Here is a 14,435-nt window from a genome sequence, read left to right on the forward strand (position 1 = left end):
AGGCCCAGAAGACGCGGCTTGTTCAAAGATACCAAGTCAGCGAACTCAAAATGTTTCAGAGTCTCTGTCTTAAAACCACAGATACCACGGACCCACTAAGGTTGAGTTGTGTAAGAATGTGGTGTTGTGTGTTCTTTGCTCAATGAAACTGCCTTGGAGGGAGGCCAAGATAAAAGATCTGACATTGCGTTTTTGAACTACAGATGCTCGCGCTTCAGTGAGTTCTTGGCTATTTACTTCCCAGAATAATTGTCCATAGGTGTGTGTATTCCTCAGTCTGAGCGGCTGGGGATAGCAGTAGTGGGACCAGGTCGCCGGGGCCACTCAGCTAACAGACACATACGAGACTCGAGTATCAAATAGCTAGCCGATTCTGGAAGTAGAAGGCAGAGAGAGGACTTTTGGAGGAAGTCCAATCCTTTTGGAGGAAGTCCCATCCTTCCCAACATACCGTCTCTCAGTCAGTTCTAGCTCTTTATTTGTCTGTCTCATGAAAATAGATGTTTTTATTCCCTTTCCCCATTCTCTTAAAATTCATTTTTAATTGCACATATAACATATGAAATACATTCTTATTATTAAAAAAGTCAGCCCTGGGAGGCACCTATGGCTCAGTGGGTAGGGTGCAGGCCCCATATATCGAGGGTGGTGGGTTTGAACCCGGCCCTGGCCAAACTGCAACAAAAAAATAGCCGGACGTTGTGGTGGGCGCCTGTAGTCCCAGCTACTCTGGAGGCTGAGGCAAGAGAATTGCCTAAGCCCAGGAGTTGGAGGTTGCTGTGAGCTGTGACACCATGGCACTCTACCAAGGGTGATAAAGTGAGACTCTGTCTAAAAAAAAAAAAAGTCAGCCCTGATAAACACGAAAACTCCCCTTAAAGCTTGCTGTGCTCTGGGCTGATGTTATGGTGGGTGCCTGTAGTCCTGGCTACTCGGGAGGCTAAGGCAGGAGGATCACTTGAGCCCAGGAGTTTGAGGTTGCTGTGAGTTGTGATGAGGCTACTCGGGAGGCTGAGACAGGAGAATACCTGAGCCCAGGAGTTTAGAGTCACAGTGAGCTGTGACTCTAGCCAGGGTGGTGGAGTAAGACTGTCTCAAAAAATAAATGAAATTAAATAAAATGGTTTGGAAAGCTCATAGTCATAGGCCAGGACACAGGATGACTCTTTCTTTTTTTCTCTTTGCTTTTTCAGTGTGGGAGGGTTCTAATGTCATATCCACAAGCTCAGCGATTGCCTACTCATGAGTCCATCAAGGACACTCCTCATTTCTGTTACTGTAGTTTTGGCCTCCAGCATTTCTTCTGGGCAGTTTCATAGAATTTCCATCTCTCCTGCCTACGCTGCCATCTGATCTTGTATGTCATCTGTTTTTTCTGTTAGTGCCCTTAGCATGTTACTCCTGGTTGTTTCAATCAATTTCGGGTCTGTTGACGCCAATATCCCTGCTATATCTGACTCTGGTTCAGACGTTATGTTCTGTCTCTTTACACCAAAGATTTGTTTTGTTTTATGTTTTGTCTTTTAGTTTGCCTTGTAATGTTTTGTTGAAAGGTGAACATGATGTAAAATGAACTGGGGGAAATGGGCCTTTGGTAATGTGGTGGTGGTAAGGCGGAGGGGAAGGTCTTAGTCTTTGGTGAACCTGTGTCCTGGACGGTGAACCAGTGTTTCTCAATTTGGGTGTCATCCCACCTTTAGAGGGTACAGGGTAGCTAGAGGGGGCTGGAGTTGGGTTTTTCCCTTCCCCCGGGGTAGGTTAGCCTCTGGCTAACTAGCTTCCCCTGATGGCAGACTTTGCTAGGGACAGAGTGCTCTGCCCTATTTCAAAATGGTCTTTTTCCCCTCTACCTGGTGGAAGCATGGGGAGATTTTTCTGCAGGATTCACTGTGAATTCATCAAAGCACAGGGATCCCCCCGTGACTGGATCCCTGGAGCGTTTATGTCCGAGATGTGTCCAGACTGAGTTCCAGCACAGAGTCAATCACCACTTAGGTTTTCCAACTTCTGCTCTTGGGTTTCTGCCACGGTCAGTTGTGATTCTCTGTATCCAATTTGGGGACAGCAGTTTGCCCTGTGGCCTTAACTCTCCTACGCATCTAAAAAGAGTTGTTTTTGTGATGGCTTTTTTTTTTTTTCTTTTGAGACAGAGTCTCACTCTGTTGCCCTGGGGTAGAGTGTGGTGGTATCATCCTAGCTCACAGCAACCTCAAGCGTCTGGGTACCAGTGACCCACTTGCTTCAGCCTCCCAAGTAGCTGGGCTTGGTGTAATGCCTGGCTAATTTTTCTACTTTTAATAGAGGTAGAGTTTCTTGCTTAGGCTGATTTCCTGAGCTCACGAAATCCACCCACCTCAGCCTCCCAGAGTGCTACGCCCGGCTATTGTGATGGCTTTTTTTGTTTTTTAAATTGAGACAGAGTCTCAAGCTGTTGCCCTGGGTAGAGTGCTGTGGCATCACAGCTCACAGCAACCTCAAATTCTTGAGCTTAAGCAATTCTCTTGTCTTAGCCTCCCAAGTAGCTGGGACTACAGGCGCCCGCCACAACGCCCGGCTATTTTTTTTTGGTTGTAGTTGTTATTGTTGTTTGGCAGGCCTAGGCTGGATTCGAACCCGCCAGCTCTGATGTATGTGGCCAGTGCCCTACCGACCGAACTATGGGTGCCGCCTGTGATGGCTTTTTTCTTTTTTGCAGTTTTTGGCCGGGGACCACTACCTCTGGCATATGGAGCCAGTGCCTACTCCTTGAGCCACAGGCGCCATCCTGTGATGGCTTTTTGTGGTTGTTGTTTTTTTGCAGTTTTGGCCGGGGCCAGGCTTGAACCTGCCACCCTGGGCCTATGGGGCTGGTGCCCTACTCCTTGCCACAGGCGCCACCCCCTGTTATGGCTTTTTAATGACAGAATTTGCTTTTATTTTTGAGGCTGGGTGATGCTGAGTCAGGTTTTACTCCTTACCCCAATTCATTTTACGAGGCCTGACTGTAATAAAGCGAAGTCAGCCGCTCGGCACCAATCTAGCTCTCTGATGGACCCCCAGAAATGCCAAGACCTTCCCTGAGGCCTGCTCCTCCTGGAGAGCAGATCTAAGGAATCCTTCTCCTGTGCACCTTTGAGGCTGTCACTGGTCAGCCCTCCCTCTGGGCAGAACATGCCTTCCTGACCTCACTCCTTGCTTTCCAGTCCAAATGCTTTTGCCCCTCTGTTTGCCCACTTCCACCAAACACAAGGTTTTCTAGAACCTCCCTATTGTGTCAGCTCTGTGGAAGGCCTGAGACAGTAGGCTGGAGGCCTGGGCGGGGCTCAGAGCAGCTGCTCTCTGCTCTGTCCAGGTAGTCTCCTCTGTGGGGCCATCTCAGCCTCTCAGTTCTCTGGTGGCCGCAACTTGCTATTTGCCCTCTGCCTTCTCCCACTCCAGCCAGGCTGTTTACCCCCCAGCCTCCTGTCTGCAGCCTACTTCCCTGTACCCTTCTGTACCTGCTGGGGGACTGGTGGGTGCATTTTCAATCCACACTTGAGCTTGGGTGTCCCCAGGAAACCTGACAGCTACTCCTGCCAGGCAAGTACTTTCTGTCTCTCCACCCTAATATGCTCCACACGGACCAGATAAATGCTTCAGTGTCAAGTCACGGGGAAGTTTGAAGTTCCTATCTGCTGTCATCATGTGCCAAACCTGTTTGTTGAGGTGAGTGATGTCTACCTTACCTTGTAAGGTTTTGACAGCCAGAGAGAGAATGAAATCAGTTCTATGCAATTCTCTTTATGCAGTGATTAGCACGGAACCATAGGCAATTAGATACCCAATACTTGGGTGGCTCTCTAGTGGTATCATACTCCAGGAAATTATTCCTTTGTGCCTTTTTGAACTTACCCCTTGAACTTGGTGGAAGGTTGGTGGAATAGGAGTGGGATGGTGGTAATTACTTAAAAAAAATTTTTTTTCATTCACGTACCTTAGTGGGTCTGATTGGTGCATAGTTCTGGAAATGCAAATCCCACTTACAAAGCCATGCTGGTCACTGTTAGTCCCCAAAGGAGTTGCTGTGCCCATAGCTGAACAAAGGTAAGTGAAGTCACCCCAGTCTTGGCAATGAGTCATTATAGACCTGCTTAGAAACTTGTCAACCCAAGCAAATAAAACACCCTGGACCTTCCTAGACTCTCAAAAGTTTTTATAAAGCCAGGGCACCTTGCTTCCTGGCAGATTTTTAGTTTTAAACAGCAAATTTGCACTATTAGAGGGGTTTTTTGTGTGTGTGTGTATGACAGAGTCTCACTCTGTTGCCCTGGGTAGAGTGCCATGGCCTCATCCTAGCTCATAGCAGCCTCAGACTCCTGGGCTCAAGCAATTGTCTTGCCTCAGCCTCCCCAGCAGCTGGGACTACAGGCACCTGCCACTTCACCTGGCTAGTTTTTCTGTGTTTAGTAGAGTCAGGGTCTCATGGATGCTCAGGCTGGTCTTGAACTTCTGAGCTCAAGGGATCCTCCCACCTCAACTTCCCAGAGTGCTAGGATTATAGTCATGAGCCACCATGCCTGGCCAATTTAGAGTTTCTTAAAAAAAAATAAAAAGTCTTAGCAGATGACCTTGTCACCTCTGGCAGCCTGATGCTCTTCCTCAAAGCTGTTTATCAAGTGCTGTCAGAACGTCCCCTTGACAACCATGTGGGGTCTATTTATAAGACCAATCAAGAGACTTAGAGATAGACTCTAAACCAGGGACTCCCTTGGTGACTTGTAGACTTTGGAAACCAGGACACTTTGGCTTCCCAGCTCACGTTTCAGAGTTGGAGGATGGGGTTTCTAACACCGGAGACAGTAATGTCTACCACCCCGAGCCACCAAGAAGGAAAAGTTGCTGCCTGACTACAGAATGGGAAGTGGGCCCTGGGTTTAAAGGATTTGCCTCAGACCACATGTCATAGCTGAAAAAAAGGGTTGGGGACTTCCTGACTCACAGTCTCAAGCACTGGCCAGCTGTGTGGCGGAGGAGGAAAGGGAAGCTCCTAGAAGCCGCCTGCTCTTGCAAGTTGCTCAGGGTCGGGCGTCAGGGAGTGTGCTCGGCTCCCCGGCCTTCTGTCGAGGCCCCTGGTCAGGCAGTGGGTGCTGGCAGAGGTGGAAGCTCCCGCCAGCCCCGCGGCCACTGGGAACCCGCTCTGTTTGTCCCTGAGGCTGCGATGTCCTCTGCTTATCCATCAGAGCTAGGGAGACCAGCTCTCCAGAAGATCACTTTGTGGTCCCTGGTGGGCAGGTGGGTCAGGGCTGGAATTAGGACACTGATAGAGTGGGAGGGGAAAGGGAAGGGTGCAGAGGTGTGTGTGGGAGAAAAAGAAGCAGCCAGGAGAAAGAAAGCAGACTCCCGGTCCCATTTAACTTTTGTTTCAAAGTTATTCTCCGGTATCCTCGTCCCTGGCTGCAGCTTCCGCTCTGCTTCCCAGAGTCCGGCTGCTCACTTTGGTGTGTGTGACTTTGCCGCCGGCCGTGCCCTTTGTCTGTTTCCTACTTTTACAGCATGGATCTGGGATTTTCTTTCTTTTTCCCTCTCCAGCTGGTTCTTGCAGTTTCTAGAACATACTTTAGAAACAACTTTTCTTTGAAATTGGGTGAAAAGCCCTATTTTTATAAGAAAACTTTTTTCTATTGCTTCAAAAATTCCCTTTCTCTGATTTCTCTGTCTCCACGTTCATTACCTCTTACCACCAACTTCTTCCTTTCCTTCCTTCTCTTTACCCAGAGGAGTTTCTGTGTGTAATAGCTTTGCCGAGATAGAATTCACGTACCATAAATTCACCCATTTACAGTGCAGAGTTCAGTGTTTTCTAGTAAATTCGCAGGGCTGTGCAACCCTCATCACAATAGATTTTAGAACATTTTCATCACCCCCAGAAGATGGGCATCCCCGTCCTGTGCCCATCAGCAGTCACCTCCTGCCCTTTCCTCCCTTCCCCCAGGCCCTGGAAACTACGAATCTGTTTTATTTCTCTATAGATTTGCCTATTCTGGACATTCCGTGTAAATGGTATCACATTCAGTCTTTGTGTCTGTCTTCAAACGTGTGCGAGGCCGGTCATAGCATACTTCTCCACGCTTCATTCCTTTTTATCGCTGTTACTTGCAGCTTCTGTGTGTTCAGTGGCACAGAGCGGGTTGAGGCAGGAGTCAGAGGTGGCAAACAGGAATATGCGCCCTTGGAAAAGAAAGCAAAGGGATACATTATTGAAACACAAGTGTCCAGCCTTCCACAAAGGTAATGCAGAAATCATTTTGCAGAGCGTTAGCTACACCTTGGAGGAAGGACCAGATACTCCAGAATTCAGAAGGATCTCAGCGCAGAAAGTTCTTGCTATGCAAACTTCAGTGCTCCCAAACAGCCTCCTCTTGCCCCATTCTCTCTCCTTCTGGTGTTACTGTGGGAGGGAGCAGCCTCCCCCTGCATGGAAGGGGACACCAGGCCCGTTAGGTTCTACCCAGGCCTGAGAATTTCAGTTCAAGGCTTAGTCAAGAAGGAGGAAAATTATTTTCTTCTTCTTTTTTTTTTTTTTGAGACAGAGCCTCAAGCTGTCCCCCTGGGTAGAGTACTGTGGCATCACAGCGCAGAGCAACCTCCAACTCCTGGGCTTAAGCAATTCTCCTGCCTCCACCTCCCACATAGCTGGGACTACAGGCACCTGCCACAATGCCCGGCTATTTTTTGGTTGCAGCCATCATTGTTTGGCAGGCCTGGGCTGGATTCGAACCTGCCAGCTCAGGTGTATGTGGCTGGTGCCTTAGCCACTTGAGCCACAGACGCCAAGCCATTTGCTAGAAGTTTTAATGTGAAATATCCCAGTGTCTGCAACTTAGTATCAAATGGGGGAGGGGAGTGGAGAGGGAGAGAGAGAAGTGGGGAGAGAGAGCCAATGTAATAAAATGTTAATAGTTGTTTGGGCTTCGATGAAGAGTTTACAGCTGTTCTTCTACTATTCTTTCACTTCCCTGGAGGAGAGTAATATTTTATAACAAGAAGTTAGCAAAGTATCTCAAGAATGGGAAAAAATTATCCAATGTACTCATGAAGCTAATTTATATGAAGCTAATTTACAGCTTTCATATGAAGGCTATAACCCAACTATAGCACAAGAATATGGGGAAAGGGCCAAGGGAGGGGAGGGAGGGGGGAGGTTAGGGTGGAGGGAGGGTAATGGGTGGGGCCACACCGGTGCATCTTAGAATGGGTACAGGCGAAACTTACTAAAGGCAGAATACAAATGTCTACATACAATAACTAAGAAAATGCCATGAAGGCTACGTTGAACAGTTTGATGAGAATATTTCAGATTGTATATGAAACCAGCACATTGTATCCCTTGATTGCACTAATGTACACAGCTATGATTTAATAAAAAAAAAAAAAAAAGAAGGAGAAATACATTTCCCTAAGTCACACGTCAAGGAGGAATGCCACCACACGTGGGAGGCAGGCAGCCACGCTGGCTGATGGGCAGTGCCCCTAGAGCAGCAGGGATGCCACCTGGGACTGTAGCATCATTTGCTACGTCGCGTCTGTGCGTGCTGCATGGCATGATCAGTCACGGTGAGCACAGCAGGCAATGTGGTGTGAGCTTGGCACTGTCTCCCAGGTGGTCTAATCAGAGGACCTGAGATCAGGATTGGTGGCCTGGCTAGCTAGGGCCTGCGCTTTCCTCCATCCCATGAGACAGCAGGGGACTTGGTATCATGTCAGTTAGGCTTGGACACCTTCCTTGGGTCTTATTTGAAAACTGGGGAAAACATGTCCTCTGCATTTATGTAACATAGGTCGACGTGAGACAACAATATTGTTATGTCATAGATATAGCTTATTATTTTACCTTACAGTTTATTTACAGCTTACTGTGCAGTTTCTCGATCAGTATGCTAAAAGTATAGCCTTTTTCATCCACGAGCTGTTATAGACGTGTTTGCTGTTTGCAGTTCTACTAGTTTGCATCCTATAAACACGGATTTTAGGATGATTCTGTTTCACATGTTGCTGTCAAAAAAATAAAGGTAACACATCTAAAGTGATCTCTGCCATACTGTAGGGCTCCTGACAGGAGAGGATCTTTGGTTTTTTTTTTTTTGAGACAGCATCTCACTTTGTTGTCCCCAGTAGAGTGCTGTGGTATCGCAGCTCACAGCAACCTCAAACCCTTGGGCTCAAGCAATCCTCTTGCCTCAGCCTCCCAGGTAACTGGGACTGTAGGCGCCACCGCAATGCCCATCTATTTTTTAGAGACGGGTTTTGCTCTTCTTACTCAAGCTGGTCTCGAACTGCTAAGCTCAGGCAATCCACCTGATATTTCCTGTCTGTGTATCAGCCAGATATACAGTAAGGAAATTCCCAGAAGACATCCCCACAGCAGGATGGCTAGGAATGACCAGACACAGAAGTGAGTGTAAAACACAAAGATAGAGCCCGCCAAACCCAATAGGACGCACCCCCGACCCAACTTCCCCTTAGCTGGAACCCCAAAGGGCACAGCCATTCCAAGGCTACCTGTGTCAGCAGAGATATGATGGACAAAAAAATCCCAGATGAAAGAGACAGGGGTCTGAACCTATTGTAGTTAAAGTATCTATTTTTGCAACCAAAAAAATTAAAAAGAGAGGAAAAAAGGAAGGAAGGAAGAAGAAAGAAAGAAGAGATTTGACCCATGAACACAAAGCTAGGGCCCCTCCCAGGGCTTGGCTGGGGCAGGTTTTTTTGGGGGTAGGCAGAAGCATCAATGACAAATCTGCCTCGGGGTATGTTACCCAGGAGGAAAGGATGACCGTTGGGCAATCAGAAATGTGGGTTTGAAGAGATGGTGGATGGTGATACAGAGACTGGAGAGTCATTTCACAATAATTACAGGGCCCTGAATGGATGAGTTTTCCCAAATGAAAGGCCATAGGGAAAGAAGGAAAGAGGGCTGAGGACAGAATCACAATGTTTAGTTGTGAGATTTAGGTAAAGAGATGGCTGCAAAATTTTGAGCCAAAACACTAATTGGGGCTAGGATGTGAGGGCTATGCGGGGTGACCACAACCAGTCTGGTTTGAGTTTTTGCTACTTGCAATGGAAAGATTTCTGATAATACCTATATTTAAATATTTAAAACCAAGATGTAAACTTTTGCTTGTAGCTCTTATATAATGACAAGATCAAAATACATTAAATACTAGCAAAGCTACAAAACTCATCAAACAGGAATTAGCAGGTCATACGCCAGATAGCATTGCTTTGTTGAAATAGAATCACTGCTATTGGCATTAATAGGAGAAAAATCTACATGGTTGCATGTTCACTTGTTGGTTTCATTTTTTTTAAATTTTGAGCATGATATCCATTGTAATGCTTGTCATGATCTCTGTTGGTGTTTTTCTTTTTTAACAAAGTTGATTTTATATTTCCTGTCTGTTAGTCTGAAGATAGTGGAATAGTATATCCCAAATGTGATGTCAAAAAATGTAAAAGTATCACTTAACAAAGTATATTTATAGATTGTTCAGCATGCCCATGAATGATCTCTTGTAAGCTGGTCTGTATTCCCATCCTGGGATCCTGATGCTATATCTGCTCACAATGTGAATGCTGGAACGTGCTCCTTTGGATTTTATATGTTTATAACGCCATGTCTGTTTTGATGACTTAGCTCTCCTACCATTTTCTCCAATCGTACTCTTACAAGACCTTCATTTCTATAGCATGATTTCAAATGTCTTAAAAATTCTTAAAGTTACAAAGAAAATACTAAAGGTAGATAATCAAAGGCAACTGGATGCTGGAGGGCAGAGAGGGAGAGAAAAGAGAGGAGAGAGACGCTAATTCATCACTGCTCAAAATGAGGTGTCAATCCTGCCGAAAAATGTACTTTCCAGACTTTTCACATCCAATCCTTTACAGGAGGCACACTGGTGTGGCACATAGATCACAGGTTTTAGAGTCAGATAGCTCTAAGGTTGACTGCTGGTCCTCCTAGCCTTGACTTTGGAAAGTTATTTAATCACTTGGTTTCCTCATCTGTTGGTAAATATTACACTGATAAAATTATATCCTGTAGTGTAGATGCCCAAAGCTGTGCCTTGTACACAGTTGGTTATCAGTCATAGTAGTTATTATTAGGTTTAGAAATTGAGCAGGACTAGAATAAATGTGGAACTCAATATCCTAGGAGATGAGGTACGGTCTCAGATACCTGGGGGGTGTAAATGCAGGGAGGATTATGTTGAATTGAACCAACCCACAAAGACTGAGAGTCAGCACATGGGACTACTCAGATTTTATGTAGCCAGATTATTGCTCACTCTGAACGGTTGTCACACAGTCTGATGCTTCATTCCTTGTATTTGTGTCAAGATAATAATGCACCTGTCCTCAAACTGCAAAAAAGAATCCAGCATTATTTATAATGACATGTTTTCATAAATTTCTTTATCAATATGGGGAAAGTCGTTGGGACACAGTCGATTCCTGGGGATTAAAATGATGATTTTTTCCATCTTTGAGGATTCTAAACCTTTTGGTCGTCTTTGGAGTTTCTCCTTTTAGCCTTTCTTGAAGAACTAATTTCTATTCTTTTGTTATAGGATTTGCTACTAACCATGTAGTGGTTAGAAGTAAAGGCTACATTCAGACAGATCTGGCTTCTGTCCTGGCTTGGCCACTTAGATTTTACGTGATCTTTTTAAGCACTAGTTTCCTCACCTGGCAAATAAAGAATAATAATGCCTGCCCCCACCCCCAGTGGATTGTGATGGACATTAAATGAGATGATCTCTATAAAACTCTGAGCCTGGTCGGTGCCTGTGGCTCAGTGAATAGGAGGCCAGCCCCATCTACCAAGGATAGTGGGTTCAAAGCCAGCCCTGGCCAAACTGTAATAAAAAATAGCCAGGCATTGTGGCGGGCGTCTGTAGTCCCAGTTATTTGGGAGGCTGAGGCAAGAGAATCGCCTAAGCCCAAGAGTTGGAGGTTGCTGTGAGCTGTGACACCACAGCACTCTACCAAGGGTGATAAAATGAGACTCTGTCTCAAAAAAACAAACTCTGAGCCCATTAGTATCAGTAACACTATTGCCTTTATCCACATCTTCCCAATTCCTCCCACCTCAAAGTAAAGGCTTCTTTACAAGATTAGCAGTTCTTTGCCATTCAAAAAAAAATTATTTAGTTATGTTTGGAAAACTATTAAAAACTATAGTACCAGGCTGAGAACTTTTGCGAAAACGTGTAGTACATTTGAGAAAATTGGAGAAGAGTCTTAAATGGTAAGCTTCGTTTATCCAAGATGAAGAAAAATTCTTAGGCAAGGCGGAAAGATCTACTGTTAACCTAAATATATGACAACATTTATCATTTACTTTCTCCTGGGGGGTATGGATAAAACACAAATGACTTTCCAAAGCTTGTCCACAAGTGCCTTTTCTGAGGGGTGCTGTCTCTAAGGAGTGGGGTGGCTGACTCCAGTCCCTGTGTTCTTCTGTACTCCAGATTCCTCACAACCAACTGAGGGGGTTCTACCCAGGGGAGAAGGGAGTGGTTGGAAGTGTGTGGGGGACATCTTGGCTGTGGTGACGTTGTGGGTCTCTGGCAGCCAGCTTTGATGGCTGCTGACAAACCTCACCTCCCGTGTTCACAGCTTCTGCTGTCCTTCCCATAACGCACCAGAGTCAGTCTGCGTGACCAGTAGAATTACAGCAGAAGTGAAGCGTGCCACTCCTGGAGTAAGTTCACAAAAGGCTGTGCTGGTCTCTCTGTCACTTTCCAGATTACTTGCTCTGTGGAAAGCCCTGTCATGAGCAGCTCTTTGGGGGAGCCCCACTTGGTGACGGCCTGCAGACCAGCCACACAAGCATGGATGCTGATCCTTGGGACTCAGAGGACTGCAGACTCTGCTGACACCTTGAGTGTCAGTTTGAGAGACTGAAAGCCCAACCCACCCAGTTAAGCCACTCCCAAATTCCTGACCTACAGAAACTGTGAGATAGTAAAACGTCTTGTTTTAAAATGCTGTTGTCTGTAGTGATAGATAACTAATACAGGATGCTACTGCCTTTTTTCTTTTTTTGAGACAGAGTCTCACTTTGTCACCCTTGGTAGAGTGCCATGGTGTCACAGCTCACAGCAACCTCAACCTCTTGGGCTTAAGCGATTCTCTTGCCTCAGCCTCCTGAGTAGCTGGGACTACAAGTACCCGCCACAGCGCCCAGCTATTTTTTGGTTGCAGTTGTCATTGTTGTTTAGCAGGCCCAGGCCAGTCTCGAACCCACCAGCTTTGGTGTATGTGGCTGGCCCTACTCACTGAGCTATGGGCACCAGGCCACTATGGGCTTTTGATAAACAGATGAAGGATACCAAATGAGGGACAGTGTGAGGGACAGTCACGCTCAGTAGAGCTTTGTCATCTCCCAACTCTGGCATGAGCTCTCCCGGCTTGAAATGTCTATGATTTTCTTTTGTGAGTGAAAATCAAAAGATCAAAAAAGAAAAGGTAATCACACATTGCTATGTGGTTCTATCCAAACGAAAATGCAGGTATCCAATGACCCAGGGATTCTTCCTGGAATCCATCCTGCAGAAATTCTAGCAGATGTAGACAAAATTATGTGCAAGGATGTCCCTTGCTCCTTTACTGGCAATATCAACATGCAACAAATAACTTAAGGGTCTATACTGGAAGAAAAGCCAAATAAATTATGGCCTGTCTGGGATATTATGCAGCTTCTAAAGAGAATGAAGTAGATCTATGCATAATGATATAAAATGAGCTCCAAAGTGTATCGTTCAATGAAAACTGAAATAGCAGAGTGGTATAATTGGTATACCGTTTAGGTTTTTAAGACTATGTACTGTGTGTGTGCACATGAGTGTGTGTGTGTGTGTGTGTAAATGCCCCAAAATACTGTGGGATGAGTCACCCCAAACTTCCCCCAGTGGAGTCCTATGGGAGAAGGAGATGTGTTAAGTGCAACTTTAACTTTTTGTTCTTCATGCTGAAGAACATGTTGAGTTTTTGCACAGCAAGCATTACCTTGGTGATTATAAAATGTTCCAAATTCTTGCGTTCAGTGATGTCGGTAATGTCCTGTGTCCTTTTGGTGCCGTGGAGGTTGCTGCCATCTTATGAAACTTTCAAGGTGGGATTTTATGCCCCAGGGTTCACGTCTCTGGTTTTAGGAAGGTGGAGTTAGGACACAGCTATGGCAGAGGACAGTGGGCAGAAGCTGGGAGGTGAGTGGGAAACACGTTTCTCAGCTGGTCCTCAGTCTCCTCAGCCAGGTGACTTCCTCCCACCAAATACTCACCACCAGCTGATCTGGAAACTGGAGAAGCAGCTCTAAATTCAGAGATGGGATTGGGGGCACTTGGGCCCCGGCGATCCTTGGAGACTCTCCGTTTCTCTTTGGTTCCTTTATAATTGGAGCTGTGTTCCCGCACCAGGCCCACCATCATTTCCAATGTGCAAATGGCATAAAAGGTTGAAGTAGGAAACAGGACTGACCCTCGGTGGGTCAGACTGGAATGTGCCCATCTGTGTACTCAACCCCACCCCACCCCTCCCCCAGGTTTGTTGACTGCCTGCAATTTTAGCTTTGCGGGTCTTCGTTAGATAAAATGTATGGTGACAGAGGAGGCCCCGTTCATTATTAACCAACAGAAGCTTAGGGATATGTATCCAAATTCCAAGAACATACAAACAACGGACATGAAAATGAGGGTAATAAATATGACTAACGAAATGGAAAGTTTTGATTTATGTGTGAAGCTACTCCAATACGCTGTGCAGACATCATAGCACTCAGCAAATAAGATCCAAAGACTAGAAATCGGAAAACAAGAGAGGGAGAGAAAGGGAGAGAAGGAATTACACTTTTAAATGTACTTGGTTGATCTTTTACCCATCGTATTTGGAAAGTACCACGTATAAGAGTTTATATATCAAAAGCTTGACGGGAAGAAAGAAAAAAAAGAGTTTATATATCCTGTATGGCTCAGCGCCTATAGCTCAGTAGCTAGGGTGCCAGCCACATACACCGAGGCTGGTGGGTTTGAATCCAGCCTGGGCCTGCCAAACAACAATGAGAACTACAACCAAAAAATAGCCAGGTGCCGTGGCGGGCGCCTGTAGTCCCAGCTGCTTGGGAGGCTGAGGCAAGAGAATCGCTTAAGCCCAAGAGTTTGAGGTTGCTGTGAGCTGTGACTCCAGGGCACTCTACTACCCAGGGCAACAACTTGAGACTCTGTCTCAAAAAAAAAATAAATAAATAAAAATAAAAAAAAATATATATATATATTTGGCATACATTAAGTATGCCATCTGGATTTTATGAATTTTTTGTCATAATATTCATTTCCTATTATAGTTTGTCACTGTTTCTGCTGATGTTCTTTGTATCTATTATAAAAATTCCCAAAATTCATCTTTAATAAGAT

At 45.7% G+C, this 14,435-nt stretch overlaps 1 pseudogene; it reads left to right on the forward strand.

The window, feature by feature from the left end:
- LOC128572631 (proteasome subunit alpha type-3-like) overlaps positions 1-14,435 on the forward strand; it is a 33,730-nt pseudogene that overhangs the window by 9,041 nt on the left and 10,254 nt on the right.

This window comes from Nycticebus coucang, chromosome 20 (assembly GCF_027406575.1).
Source record: "Nycticebus coucang isolate mNycCou1 chromosome 20, mNycCou1.pri, whole genome shotgun sequence".
NCBI lineage: Eukaryota > Metazoa > Chordata > Mammalia > Primates > Lorisidae > Nycticebus > Nycticebus coucang.